This window comes from Taudactylus pleione, unplaced genomic scaffold, assembly GCF_031769625.1.
Source record: "Taudactylus pleione unplaced genomic scaffold, aTauple2 ptg000114l, whole genome shotgun sequence".
Classification (NCBI taxonomy): Eukaryota; Metazoa; Chordata; class Amphibia; order Anura; family Myobatrachidae; genus Taudactylus; species Taudactylus pleione.
The window spans coordinates 9,201,723-9,207,722 of NW_028284516.1; positions in this window are offsets into that span (position 1 = coordinate 9,201,723).

The following is a 6,000-nucleotide window of genomic DNA, read 5'->3' on the forward strand; positions in this document are numbered from 1 at the left end:
TGCACGCAGTAAGTACACAAGCTGCATATGCTGTCGCAGTGGCTAATTTATGCACGTTCAAACGGACTGGCACGCCTGCGTTTCGCCAACCACCTCCCATGTCACCACCCCCAAACGTTGACCTCCCGTCACTCACTCTGCGATGGCTTTCTTTCTGCGTGAGTGAATGCGATGCTAACTCACGCACACGCGCACTGCGATGCATATGCATGCACAGTATTCACCATTGACCGATCTGCGTACGCTGTTGCAGTTGCGAGCCGTGATGAATCAGGCCTTCTGTCCGCACTCCACGAATGAGCATGCCCTCAACATTCCCACAATACGGAGCAGTTCCCTGCAATCGCATGGTTGCTGCCCAGTTGCCACCCAGAAATACCCACTTCAAAGAAAGAATAATATGTCAATAGACAAAACAAACCATCTGCCATTTCATCTCCGTCCGTGTGTGTACATATGGTATGGTGCAGTACCAGACTAACCATCTGCCACTTCATCTCCGTCCGTGTGTGTACATATGGTATGGTGCAGGACCAGACTAACCATCTGCCACTTCTGGCAAATGCCAGAAGGGCTGATGGTCTGATGAGCCAGTCTGCCTAAAAGTCTACCCGAGCAGCAACGCATCCTGGCACTCTGCTCAGCCGGCATGCTAAGAGACGGTGCTATTCGGGTTGTAGTTTAATTCCCAGCTGTCGGGATGTCTGTGCTCAGAATGCCGGCACCGGAATCCTGAAACCTGTCAAAATTCCAGGTGCCAGCATCCTCACAGTAAGTATTAGAGTTAGGTGGAGGGTTAGGCTTAGGCTGCAGGGGGGGAGGGTTAGGCTGCAGAGGAAGGGGTGGGTTAGGTTTAGGCTGCGGGTGGGAGGGTTAGGTTTAGGCTGTGGAGAGGGAGGGTTAGGATACTTACCGAAAGGTGTCTGTATCCTAAAGCTGTCGGGATGCCAGCATCGGGATTTTGACCGCAGGGATCCTGAGCTCTGGCATCCCAGCCAGGTTATGCTCTGAGGGCACGTTTCGCAACTTGGAACATGCTTCCTTGAGGTGTGGGCATGTCCCTATTGCACAGGGCCTGACAGGGCTGATTTACAGCCTCAGTCCATCCCTGGTGTTGTGCATGCCCAGTCTGCGATCGCTTTTTGCAGTGCATGCGCAGATTGCAGGTATCCGTGGGATCTGTCTGCATTTGGACTTGCCCCTGACTCAGGCCCTATATTAGCATACTTCCAAAGTGTCCAGATTTAGACGGGACAGTCCTGATTTAGGGGAACTGCCTCACTTCCCACCATTTATCCTGTGTTTCGGGAGGTTGGAAGATATGTCCTGCTCATCATGCTACATGGGGACATCACCACTGATGCCTGAGGCAAATCAAAGCTTATTGTGCATTTCGGGGGGGATACTAGTGCTTCAAAGGCTAAGCATGCCAAAGGATGTAGCCCACTACAATCTTGATTTAAGGCTTTGCATCACAAAAACATGCAGTAAGGGTGTATACACTTTTATTATCCACTGTATAAGCAGACAATATAAATATACAATCACATACCAGAGAGCATATGGTACCATTGGAAATATAAAAGGAAGTTCCCAGAGTAATATTCAATATTTTACTACAGCAAAATTCTGTAGCATATTGTGATTGTCAACCTTATAAGGAGAAAGCTTTACATGGAACTGTTATAAACAAGCTGTTTTTTTTAATCTCTTTATTTAGAATAGTTGACATAAGATATAGTAAATCAAAGAATAAATACAAAACATAGCATAATGCAAGCAATACATTGATGGGAATGGGCATCCCGACAGCCAGAATCCCGACACCCATAGAAAAGAGCGGTAAGTATTTTTCTATCCCCTTCCCTAACCTCTACCCTAACCCTCCCTCCCCGGTGCCTAACCCTAACCTCCCCCCATAGTGCCTAAACTTAAGCTCCCCCTCCTCCCACCCTAAACCGCAAAGGACACCACCTCCCCGGTGCCTAAACCTAACCTCTCCCCCTAGTGCCTAAACCTAACCTCCCCCTCCCTGCACCCTAATCCATAACACTCCCTCCCCAGTGCCTAACCTTGGGATCGGTATGAAATACCGCCGGCCCTCTGGCCGGCAGTTCGATTCCTGGCAGCGCCTGGCCAACAAAAGCAGAGTTCCCGGCAGCGGAAGCCCAACAGCGCTGGAAATCCCAGTCATCGCTAAGGTAAGTATAAACTAACCTAACCTAACCCCCTAACCCTAACCCTCCTTAGGGGTGCCTAACCCTAACCTCCCCCCCTGTGCCTAACCCTAATCCCTCCTCTAAGTGCCTAACCCTAACCCCCCCTTCCAAGCTGCCTAAACCTAACTCCCCCGGGGGGTGCCTAACCCTAAGTCCGCCCCGGGGGTGCCTAACCCTAACCCTCCCTCCCCCTAGCCGAACCCTAAACCCTTCCGGGCGGGTGCCTAACCCTAAGTCCCCCCCCCCGGGTGCCCTAAACCTAACCCTCCCCCCCCCCTGCGGCTGTCCACTCGCGGCACCCGGGCATCCCTTCGATCGGGATGCCGGGTGCCGGTGTCCCGGCGTCAGGAAAATTACAGGTGTCTACAAATAGACGCCTGTCATTTAACCCCAGCCGGGATAATGCAGTCGAGAAGCCGGCTGTCGGGATTAAGACAGCCGGTTTCCAGATTGCATCCCCTAACCCTAACCCTCCCCTTACTACCTAACCCCGCTATCTAACTCTAACCTCCCTCTAACACCCCCATACTTACCTTTGGGATGCCGACCTGTCGAGATTTTGGCGCCTGCATTCAGACCGTCGGCATCCCGCACGCCGGGATGCCGACTACATCCCGATTGATGCATATAAATGGTTTAAACAATACATTAAGGGGTCTATTCATCATCACTTACTGTCATTTCTACAAAAGTAGGTGAAAATTAAGATTTTCACCTACTTTTGTAGAAATTAGGTGCCAGGGTTATTCATAATTCTTGTAACACAGGAGATATAGAATAGGGGGCCCTAGACTGTAAACCCTGAATATATATATAATGGGAGGTGCTACCTGTGGAGACTTTTGTTGCAAACACAAGAAAAGAAAGTACAAGTGCACAATTCCAACATTACTAATTATATATAATACATTCATTATGCAATAAAATTTTGCAATACATAGAGGTTTCTCCTGGTTACAATTGTCCCCCAATAATTTTTGCAGTCCACCTACTTTAGTATGGGGATGTGGAAATTAAGAATTCATCAAGTTCTCAAAAAGCTATTTTTTCGGAACTTGACAGTGATACTGTACGCCATTCTGAGATGGCAAACAGTACCCGATAGAGCAGAGGGATCTGAAAAGATCTCTCCCTGCTGTGTCCTCTTACCTTGCTGAAGCTGCCTCCCGGTTCTCTGAACTCTCCTCCAGTGAGCTGGGTGCAAAGGAGAAGGCACAGCTGCTGCGGTGGGGGACTGGCGCTGGGGGCTGTACGGTCTCAGCGGGAGTCACAGATTGCAGCTCTTCGGCGGCAGAGGGTGGGGAACACCATCAGCGGGGTTGGCCGGAAGGTGTGCCGGAGTGAGCATGGGAGGTGTGGGCCGGGGAGGAGCGCTTCTCCCATGCTGCTTCACTGTTTCTTCACAACCTGCCTTCAAGACCGGCTGTGAAGAGACAGTGAAGCAGGAGAAATGTCCCCTTTTCCCAAAAAGCTGTCTTTGCAAAAGGAGCAGCTTTTCGGAAGTGATAATTAAGTATAGGAGACATGATTAATGCCTCCAATACAAGGATTGAACTTGCAGCATGTTCAATCCTTAATTATCACAGGGGATACTTTTCCCTTCATGAATAGATTCCTAAATAGTCAACTGATTTTTGTATAATATTAGCAGAGCAAAAACAACTATAAAGAATCAAATAAAATTAAGCACAAAAATAAAAGGAAAAAGAAAAGAAAAAGAAAAGAGAGATATAATGGTAAAGACAACCAAGTGAAGATCAACCAAGGTTCCCATGTTGCATAAAATTTTAACACGTTGTCATTAAGAGGGGCAGTTATATACCCCATGGAGGCTAGGTACCAAATGTTATTAATCAGGGCATTCATCGATGAAGCTTCCAGTTGCTTCCAATTCACAGCAATTAGAGGTTTTGCCCCTTTATAAATGTGGCCACAAAATGTATTTTGAAACATTTGAAACAAATTGATCTGATGGGTTTACAAAAGAGCATATGTAGGGGATCCTTAGAAGGAGAAATGCAGATTACTTTAGACACTAAGGGCCGTATTCAATTTGGAGCGAAAAGTCTGTTGCCGGACTTTTTGCCGTCTTCACCGCTTTTTTGCGCGAAAAAGTATCAGGCACATCCCCTCGTATTCAATTGCAAATGTGCGAAAATGGGAACCGGCGAATTGGAAATCGGTGAAAAGTTCTGGCAGTTTTGGGGAAATCAGCCTGACACCCCCCTAAAGATGTTCTGACATGGGGGTTCACTATGGGTACCCCCGAATAGCCCAGCTAAAGGTATTTGGGGTTTTTAAATGGTCTCAATAGGCACTATTCTGCGTCATTGAGCAAGTGATGAAGAATAGATTTTTTAAACTTTTTTGAGGGAAAATAAGTCTTCCCATCAAATTTGGGGTACATGAAAATGGTTGCAAGCATAGTTCAAAGTCACTAAAATAAAACTTTAAAGTGCACAAAAAATGGACCTTCAGCAAGCACCTGCAAATGAAAAATCCCCTCCCCCATACTTTCAAACCCCCCCAGAGGCTATTTTGCTAGTTTTTGAATTTGTACCCCAACTTTTTTTTCCACCCATTTTTTCAAAGTGCTTTTTTGGGGTGTCCTTTGTGTATTTTTTTGCTTTTTTTACACAGTTAGAGTCAAGGGGGTGTAAAAAGGGTTTAGGGTGGTCCCCGCATGTTTGCACCCCAAAATCCCAATTGTGCACTTTTTTCCGACGGGTGTTCATAGGCGAAACTTTTTCGCCTATTACATTGCATAGAGTTATCCCACCGGTGAAAAGACAATGAAATTGAATACAGGGATAAATTAATTCGGCGAAAATTACGTCATCTGCGATACTTTTTCGCAAAAACTGTCTTTTCACTCCAAATTGAATACGGACCTAAAGGCTATGACTTCATCCCAATATTTTGAGATCAAGGGGCAGACCCACCATGTATGCTGAAAAGAACCAACATTTCAACATTGTCTCCAACAGAGATCAGATGAACCAAGGATAATATGATGCAGCTTTTCGGGCACCATATACCAGCAAGAAAGCCCTTCCCAGGTGTACATCTGTGCGTCCGAATGTGCAGGGACTGACAGGCCCACTTTCAGCATCTGTAATTGCTGAAATACCGCTTAGTTACACCATTGAAACTTGCACCAACCCTATGGCAGGTGCAGATTATCCGTCAGAATATGGCCTCCTATGTGAACGATTCTGTATTCTGATGGGCCTGATTCAAAGTTGCATGCACTGCTAATGTTTTTGTAAATAGAGGGGTTTTTTTGCCACTGCGCATGTGTCTGAGATGCACTGCACATGTATCGACCTTACCATAGCGGCACGCTGCAAGTTTTTGTTCACAGTGTGATTGACAGGCACATCATGCATCTGCGATCCCGTATGCAGTCTCAGTTATGGCAGCCATTCTGAAAGATCATGGAGTCGATGTTTGCATGATCTGTATGCAGTTGCGGACAGCTGGGATGGCTCTGGTGAGCATCTCAGTACAAGTCCCAGCGACATGCCCATGACACTCCCATAAGACACAACATCTCCGTGTGTTTGCTTAGTCATCCCCCTGTTACCTCTCAGTAACCATCCTGGAACGCCCCATACCTTTCTGCTATACTGCATCTAACTTTGTAGTGCGACTATATAGGTACAATCAAAACCATCGGTGTGACTGAAACACATGCGCAGATGAAAAAAATTGCTACATTGCGTCCTTCTTAACATCAGGCCCAGTATATGGTTTCGCTGCATGTAAGTTGCTGCTACAG